The sequence below is a fragment of the Carassius gibelio genome, chromosome A2 (genome assembly GCF_023724105.1).
Source record: "Carassius gibelio isolate Cgi1373 ecotype wild population from Czech Republic chromosome A2, carGib1.2-hapl.c, whole genome shotgun sequence".
Classification (NCBI taxonomy): domain Eukaryota; kingdom Metazoa; phylum Chordata; class Actinopteri; order Cypriniformes; family Cyprinidae; genus Carassius; species Carassius gibelio.
This window is the reverse complement of record NC_068372.1, coordinates 24,494,076-24,503,977: the sequence shown is the minus strand read 5'-3', so window position 1 is coordinate 24,503,977 and position 9,902 is coordinate 24,494,076.

Here is a 9,902-nt window from a genome sequence, read left to right as displayed (position 1 = left end):
GGCACACCTGAAGGAAGTGGAGCCTCATTACCGCCGCTGTTTAAAAGCCCAACGCGCCTCTCCTCAGGAGACCGGTCTCTTCCCCGTGCATGCACACTGGTGTCCTCGTGGGTCCAGGAAGGGTGCGTTGAGGGACTCCCGCGCCACCAAGACGTGAGCTGCCGGACCCGCGATCCGGATGGGAACCGCACCCGTATACACGGCCGACGGGCCAGGATGCCGGGCCGTCCATCCCCTACCAGCGCCGCGGCCAACGAGAGAGACGCGGCCGCTAGGAGAAGCCGCCGCCCCTCGCGCCCCGGACCAAGGAGGGGAGCGCGTGCGGCCGCCGGACTCCGCCCCTTGCCTGGACCCTTCCTTGATGAACACTGCCCGACCTACACAAATCCCGCAGCACGACGAGGACACCAGATTCCCTGTTATTTTGGACACTTTCCCCCTTTGGCCACTCTTATTCCCTTTGTTTTATGATTTCTGTTAATAAAAGCCTCTCCGAGGCCTGACGCCACGCCCACTGTGTCTGTCTTGTGCTCCTCCCGTGACTATATATATATATATATATATATATATATTTTTTTTTTTACTGGTGCATGAAAAAACTAACTTGCCTTAAACTACATACACACTTTTTATTTTTTATTTTTTTTAAATATGTATCTTATTTTATGAATAAGTTGCTCTTTATAATAGGAAATCTTGAGTTTATAGACAGCGGTGATGGGAATCTCTGTCAGTTATTCCAGAGCCACCTGTTTCCCTGTGGCTCTTATCTGAGGCACTTAGCTGGGATATTCTAGACATTCTATGGACTTCTCTAGAGCAGAAATAAATAAACACACCCAATCTACCCTGCGGTACTCATCATCAACCTGGTTTCCAAGGCTACTGCACACCGCCAACAAACCACATTAAGCTACAACATGAAAAAGTAGATATTGTACAACTAAAAAGAAAAAAAGTTTGCAAACAGTATTTTGTAAGGACTTAACTCAAGATTTTTGAGCAGATTAAAAATGTAAAAAAAAAATCATTATTTGGGTTACATTTTACCCTAAGATAAAGATGCGTTGGGTATAATGCCCTAACATTGAACACTTTTACAGATAAAAAAAATATATAATTAATATACATTTTTACATTATGCAATTCTAAAAAGATTAAGATAAATTCTCAAATGTGTAAAGGTTGTTCAATTCATTTATCTATATTAATTTCTACATATACATTTGTAACTTTTCACATTGCATAAATATTTAATATATTGAAATATTGTTTCTAAATTAACATGAATTAGATAAATGTTAATGAAAAATGTTAACTGTTCATTCATGATACCTAATGCAATAACCAATTGTATCCTAAGTTTTGCAATTGCTGTAGAAATGTTGCACTTTCTGTAGATCATTTGCTTTAATAATTAATCATTTACCCATCCAGGGCACAAAACAAACTACGAATCTCACTGGTGTTCCATCAAAAAAATAAATAAAGCAAAAATAAATAATAATAAAATAAAATCAATTAATAAAGATAAAAAAAATGGATGCATTTACTTTTTCTATCTATTTGAATGCTTCTGGCTGGTGCATCTTCTGATGAAGTGACAGAAGTCAGTATCCATGGGCCAGCAGGACCATAATGAAAAGTAATTAGAATCATTTGTACTCTGGGTTTAGTGAGAATACTGATTAATGACGCAGCAGTGAGAGCTGAGAAACTGCTCTCCCAGGCAATGATCACTGCTGCCAAACAAGCCACTGGCTAAGCCAGCAGATCAAAAACTCAGGCTTTCACCTGCCACTGCCCCACTTTGAAAATGAAGGACAACATAAGAGGAGAGAGAGCGAGAGAGGAATATGGTTTCCAAAGGAAGAAATAGGCTGTACTCATGATACTGGTGAGATTGAGATGGAGTTTCTGCTTCACTCCCATAAATCTAATAAGAGTGAAATTGTTCAAAACATCTTCAAAACTCCAACATTCAATTCAAGTCAGAAAAAAAAGGACTGAAGGAGAACAGTTATGCATTTGTTACCAAAATAAAGTCATGGAGCTTCACCCCCTCAGAAACCAGCTACTGCTGTGATCATATTGAGTTTTCTGAATACATCAATATATTCTTAATGCTCAATAATGTTTTGTTGAATGTTAATTTTATTCAGTTATAATTTATTTTGTGTTATATCGTTATATTATTTTTATTTTACCATTGTGGGACCATATATTTTCTTCTTTTGGCAGAAAAAAATAATTAAAAAAAATATATAAAAATGGATGTGCATTGAAATGTTTTTATTGTTTATTGTTAAAGTGCTTTGAAATTGCCACAAATTATAATGGAGGGAGAGTCTCAGTACTCTGCTAAAAAAGACCAACAGTCCACCAGTATAAACTAGCTTGGGAGAGAATGTAAACTAATATTACCTAAACTAGCATTTTCTTCAGTATGGTAAACTGTCCACTCTCAAACAAATATATTGTTAATCATGTCTGTTAACTTGGTGAGCTCACAAGTAAAAGTAATTCAGCTCAATATTAAAATCTTTGTTAGCCTCTATGTGTCCTGAAATGCAGAGACAGTGAGAGATAGTGAGGAAGGCTAAATACTGCTGTCCTCCAATTGGCAACTAGAGTATTTCTGAAATAGTGCACTCTGTGTGTTTGGTGGTCTTATCTGATTCTACAGGGAGACTTTAATATTTACTGGAAAGACAAAACACAATGTGACACTGGATATGAAATTAATCTCCCTGGAGGAGATGAGAGGAACAGAGCTCCTACTTGGGTAAATTACATGGTGAGATTTGCCAAAACCTCTAATAAATTCAGTGCATTTCTCTGACAGGCTCTCTGTGCTGTAATCTGTTATTGGAGCATGTTGAACCCCTCAAACAGACACACTCTCTCCAGAAAAACTGCATGGCTAAATATTTAAGTACAGGGTCCAGTAATTGATGGTTGAGGTGTCATTTTTAGAAGTGAATGAAACAACAGACTGCAAAATTTCATTATCTATCCCAGACAACAACATTGTGTTGGACCAGATCCGGCCTATATCTGGCCCATGTGTAATCCATGTGGGCCAGATGTGTGCTTAATCTGGGCCGACACATGTTGCTGTCTGTGTATCTATCTAGCTATCTACTGTACTCTGTCTATCTGTTTATCTGTCTATCTATATCTTCTAGCTATCGTTTTTTTAATGTTTTAGCTATTTATTGGTGTTTCTGTCTATCCATTGATCTGTCTATCCACCTGTGAGGTGGATGGATTATCTTGACAAAGGAGAAGTGCTTACTAACACAGATTTAGACAGATTTGTGAACAATATTTTAGAGGAATAGTTCATTTGTGTACATAGAAAAGTCTTAGATCTTTGAGTTCAGCTCATGAAAAATGGGGTAAAAACAAAAGTGTTGCGTTTATAATTTTGTTCAGTGTAGTTATCATACTACACTGTAAAAAAATTGTTTAAATGATCTAGAAATAATGTCTGTCCCCATGGCGTTTGAAGGATTTTACTAAATATAAAGATATTTCTACAAAGTAAATATATTCTAAATATGTAAATGAAACTGTTACGAGAAAAATCTGCATTATGGTGGATGACTGGTATAATGCTTTCCTGTTGTGTGGCATAAAATTATATTTAGCGTTTTTAACAATATACACGAACTGCAGAAAGATCTTAGGATAATGCAGAAACTCCTATGAAGATGTCAACGTTGTGCTTGATGACATGTAATGGACCCAAACGATCCACAAGAAGGTGATCCACATGACACAGCCATTTTAATGGCTCAATGTTTTACTTATGCCACCATTTACATCCAAATGTGATTTAACTATCACTCACTTTTCTGAACATAGACTTTATAGTGCACGATTCAAACTTAAATTTTTATAATTCATGAATGAAAACATTTTGTAACATGATATTGATGTACCATTTACATGGTAATGCAATGTCTGATTTTAAAATGTTTTTTTTTTATTATTATTTTAAGTTTTCAGTTTCTGATGATTTCTAAAAATGTGATAGAGAAAAGGGCAATGGAGAAGTCTCAACAGGTCAAAACTGTTATAATGTAGATTTTTGAGGGCACTCTTGTCATAAATCAATTTAGTACTTTTCCTAAATAGTTTTTAACAAAAAACATTGGTAAAATATATATTTGGGAGTCTTAGACCTTTCCAACGATAGTTTGTCAAGATTAGATTAAATTTAATTGTAATAAAGTGAAGTAAATGTAGGCGTCCCATATACGGGACAGGGTGACAGTTAAAGGGTTAATTTACACAGAGCACAACCTTAAAATAGATTTTAGAATATAAACTGTTTGTTGTTGTTTTTTCAGTAGCCTAATACTAAATTGAAAGTATACGCGCCTGCCATTGTGCGTTAACTTGAATCATGCCCACAGATGTCTGTGGATGAATATTCACTCATTGATTTGCTTAATAAAAGCCTCCTTTGAGATCATTTTGACATGTTTATTGTGCATCAATGTGTTTATTGCCAAGTGTAGTGAGGAAAAATAGAAGCGCAGCCGTTATTTGCGTGCAATGTATCTGGTTGCCTTTGTAGATTTACTATAGTAAAACTAATCACCAAATCAACTGACTTGGTTGCCCCCCACCCAAGCTCAAACGTCAAGCTACACCCATTGTACCAACCAAAGTGTGTTTTATTGTTCGTTTGATAAACCGTTTTGGCAATGTGTTCTGTCGCCACCTGACATCCAAAGTAAAAACAGGATCTGCTTTTATTAATTTGGTGTAATGATGTGAAAGTGTGGGCTGATGTCCATTTCCATCTGTCTGGCTCTCAGTGTGAGGTGTTTTTAGTTTGTGCCGGTCCCAGCAGGTGATTTTTGGTTCTTGTTCTGTATGCGTGTGTGAGTTTGTGTTACAGCAGGCACTGCTTCACTACCTCTGTGAGAATGGCTATGTCTGCTTTTAGAGCCCATCAGAGTGACTGGTGACCCATAAGACAGGTGCAGAGTGAGGGAAGAGAGCAAACAGCAGAGGGAAGGCTGGAAATACACAAAATGCATGGCACCTTACACGGAAAGCGGCAGTGCAGAGCAGTGAAAGAGAGAAATATACTCATCGGAGTTAATGGTTTGTCTGACATAGAGAAAGAACTTTCTAGCAGCTGTAGCTGATCTACCCCCAGTCTAAGTGACATGCAGGGGAGGAAACGCTGATGCATAATGGAGGTCCTGAGGCCAGATCCTGCTGTGCTGTCGGGCAATACTGTCAAATGTGCCAGATTTATCAAATTAAAGATTAGCATCCACCAGTGGGCCTTGCGGTTTGACCACAAATGTTTAAGTTTGTATTGATTAAAACTTGCATTCAAAATTGGAAGCGAATAAAACACATTCCTCAGGTTTAAAGATTGACAAAAGAATCTTGTATGGAATTGTTTTCGTTTGTGCTGCTTATTTTGAAGAGGCAAAGAAGGAATTCGCTCTGTAATGACATGAGGCTTTGCAGCTTGACTGTATTGAACACCGATGCCATGACCTTGAGGCTTTGCAGCTTGACTGAATCAAACACGGATGCCATTTCGAGTCCTGTCGTTTTGAGCATGTCTGAAACATTCTGCTCTTGATGAGTTAAGCTGGAAATGATTGCTGTACAGTGATTGTACATAGATTCAGGGCAACCACTTGATGGTGCTTGAGGAAAGCATGCTATTGAAGGCCAAAGCATTTATAGTACATCTGTGCATTGAGTGCAATCTAAAGAAGCCAGATTCAAGGACTGACCTCTCTCAAACTACATGATCAGTTTATTTTTTTTACACTCTCAGTTAGATTTTTTTATTTGGTATTATTATTTTATTTTATTGTCTTGTCAATCTTTAAAAAAATAGCTATCTGGATAATGTGTTCTCCCACTGTGATTGAAACTTCACAGGTGTGGAATACTAATGGGAGTTTCTGCAGCCGGGGGATGCGAGCGATTATTCCAGCCTTCGGCCTCACTGCGACTGGAAGCAATGGGATGGATGGTAGCAGACAGGGACAGGTGAGGGAGGACCGGAGGGTTGTATTTCTATCTTCACCTTGGCCCACTCCCCTGCAGAGATCTGAGGGCATATTGCCAGGCCCTGCTGGGACAGCTCATTGGGTCCTAATCATGCCTTATCCTTGGCCTCATATAGGGAGATGAATGTGGTGTCTGATAAAGGAGAGGTACGGTTAGATGTGTGCACATATATAATATTTCTTAACAGCTTTAGGGCAGAATTCAGAATAAGTTACTGCTAGTGAGTTTGATATTTTGTTCTCTGCATCTTTGTGTTGTGCGGCACTGCACTGAAAAGCACTAGATCAGTAGATCAAAGACAAAAAAAAGGTAGAAATTGTGTTTTTGCTAATCTCAATTTGTAGTTGCTAAAGCCTCACCATAAACCAAATTTCCAGTGACAAGTAACAGTGCACTTTGCAAACCCATAAGAAATTATCAAAGCACTAATTAACACGCTTTTAACATTTACTTTAAGACATCTGGTTTTTGTTTAACAAAATAAATTACATAGTCATCCATTAAAGTTGCTCATAAGTTGCTTCGTAATGACTACAATAGTTGTTCAATTCATAAAATATGTAAACTTGAATCTTTGAGATATAGCTGTGTTCTTTATTACCAACTTGTTAGCAACTTACATTTAAAGGCACAAATCAGTTTTATAGTTCATGTTTGAGGTAACGCATATGGAAAAGTTTCCTCAGGTAATTATTATTAACTGGTGCAATGCCACGAATGATGCTGCAATTTACTGGATGCTTGACTGGTTTCTGATGTATTTTCATTTCATGGGAAAGTTCACATTTAAACATTTAAAATGAATATGCTCAGGAACTAAGAACAAATTCAATCAAATCATGAGTAATGATTGTCCACGGTCCGCATCTGTTGGCACACAGATGTCACCTCTGTCCTAAAGGGAGAGCTGCAGATGTGCACATGGTGAATGATGGCTATACTGCCATGTTTCATGGCTCAGATGTTTATTGGCAGTCATCAGCACAGTGTGACACCTTCTTGGCCACATGTCGAGCTGCTTTTTCAAACAGGGCAAATTAATGCTGGCATTCTGTCCTTTCCATCATGCACTGGCACAAAGATGGGCATAGTTGGAGACCTGTTTGTTCCGTGCTAACAGCTTGCTAATTAATAGAATGGAAGTAATGAGCTAATTTATGAGACAAATTAAAAATTCATGCTCAGGTATTAAGAGGCATTTGGAGGACAATCGGAAAATAGACACACAGCAGATACAAGATTTATTAAAAAGTATATAAAAGCCAATTAGAACATATTGTTTTTCATTTTAAAAACAATTTCAAATGCAAGTAAATCCCTCAGCTCAATCCTTCTCATAAAAAAACTTAGTTAGAACCTAGGATGGAATATAGTTTCAGATAACAGGTGCTCTTATTGCAGCAATAAACTCCTGAATCAATTTTTCCCAGCCTTTTTTTCTTCAGCTCTTCCAATTAGTAAAGCTCAATGCACCTTTATCAGCACCAAACCAGAAGTGTGTGCCTTTGTAATACAGATCCTCACAAATGAACACAAATGACTAATTTAGTAAAAAATTTTGTTTCCTCCGATGGGTCATCCTGGGAATTAGTAATTAATAGACAGAACATATATTTCTGTGCATCCTAACTCACAAGAAAGTACTCCAGTAAGTCTCTCTTTTGCTCTGAGTTAAAACTGAAAGGCACAGTTTAATGTTGGGCTGCAGTCACATAGCTGCTTATTCGAATCTACCCCTGAGAGATATAATCCAAAGACAAATCCAAACCAGTCACGACTTTCAGAGTGATGCACAAAAGACCTTAGGAAACAGAGAGCTGCATTTCCAACGTGGCAACTGAGGCCAAACATTTCAGCCATGCCAAACCTTCAAGCCATGGGATTGGACACGGCAAAAACAGAGCAGCCAACAAATTTCTCTCTCTCTCTCGTTTTCCTTCCCTTGCTCTCTATCCATCTCTCTTTTATCCACACACAATTTAATGAGGCAGCGCTAAAGTGCTTATTGTACTCTATTGAGTTCTTACTAATTGGAGGTCTTGAGGGACAGAGATGGCAGCATTACTTGGTAATTTTATCCTTTATATGTCCTGCACTCACAGGGAGTATTTGTGCTTCTAATGGTATTTAAAGTGTTGAACATCTTGTAAATAGGTGTGAGGAACATTATCTGAAAAAAGGAACGAGCTACTCAGTTTTCTCGAAAGTAATCTTTAGGTAAAATTGTTTGCATTGTTATTTTAGGGCTAAAAGTTTAAAATGTACTGACACAATTTGGAATATTTGACTAATGAATCAATGATAGCATCCAGCTGTCAAATAACAACGCTGTATAACAGACCACTCTGTTGTCTGTTTTGTCTTTATATTATTTGTGATCACTCTAAAATCACTTGCACTCATTAACTCGTTTTATACAAACACAACTTGTGCCATTTTGTGTCTCATTTATTGTATTGCAGATGACCTCAGAAAACCTAAGTCTTGATATTCAAAACTGTACTTTAAAAGTAAATATTAGCACCTTTTGAAAGGGTACTGCCCCAGTGGCAATTTTTGTTGTATTTTTATTCCTAGCAACCAGTCTCCAAAACTGTGTTATTTCCATGTTTTGCAGCAGACCACAGTCTCTTTCTTTTCACATAATAAAATCATTTTATTAATAAAATCAATATTTCATATCAGCTTACCCAGTAAGTAAATAGAAGTGTAAAAAGTGATACTGAACAGTCGGCCAGTCTTTATTGCTTTGGTTTGAAGTTTATTTTGTAATGATGACCAGCTGACTTTACATTATCCCTCAATGCTCAGTGTAATAACAAGACAGTCCAAAAGTCAAACTCCAACAAAACTGGCATCTCTTCAGGGAGAATGAATGTAGTCGAATTTGGCGCCTAAGTGGAAAATCTTCCATGCTTCTTCATCAGTGTGCCATGGAAGTTGATAAGTGCTCCAACAATACTGCATAATAGGAGTGTTTCCCATACAGAGTGTGAGAGGGGAATAATAGGATCCCTGTGGGCTCATTTGCCAGGGTTTTGCCCACAATGTCTGTGCCAGTTTAGGCCAGACTCACAAACACATGAAGCTCGGCCCCTCTTTGCTGATCCAGTTCAGTCTCGACGGACGTGATGATTCTAATGCAATCTATTACACACTGTTGCAGCACATTAAATGATGAGGGGTGATCATTTGGATATGGTGAAAGATTGATAAAAAATGGGTTTTAGAATGCCATATGGACAAACACAAGTTCATTTCACATGCAAACATGTTACACACATCACATGTGGGAGCATGTAAAATTTATGTGTAGCTTTGCAGTGGGATCTCTTGAAAGTAATGTGAGACTTGAAATTTGCATATGTCATAACGTGAAAAAAAAAATCATATTTGAAATTATTATTATTATTTTTTTTTACTGTAACTGATGGATCTCAGCTAAAACCTCAGGGAATCTCTGGGGAAATTATTTTATATTCATTTATTTCATATTATAACATCTCAAGCTGGACACACTTGCCACTCTTTGAACAATGAACGCTATCTCTGTAGCCTGGTGTTGTTAATATGCACTCATTAGACTCCTGTCTGTTCAAAACAGACACTAGTCATGTGTTCATTAGCTCCACAGAGTTCAATACGTCAGACAGTCCTTAGTAGACCAGAATAATCTGTCATGTTATGTGCATCAATCCTAAATGAGCCTCTTTTTGTGAGCCTGATGCTGTCTAGTATGAACTCCTTGAGCATTTAATCTGCTGTGTTGCCATTTCTAGAAACTAATTTTATGACCAAATTGAACTATTTCTTATCAAGTGTGTGTGTGGGAACATGTAAGC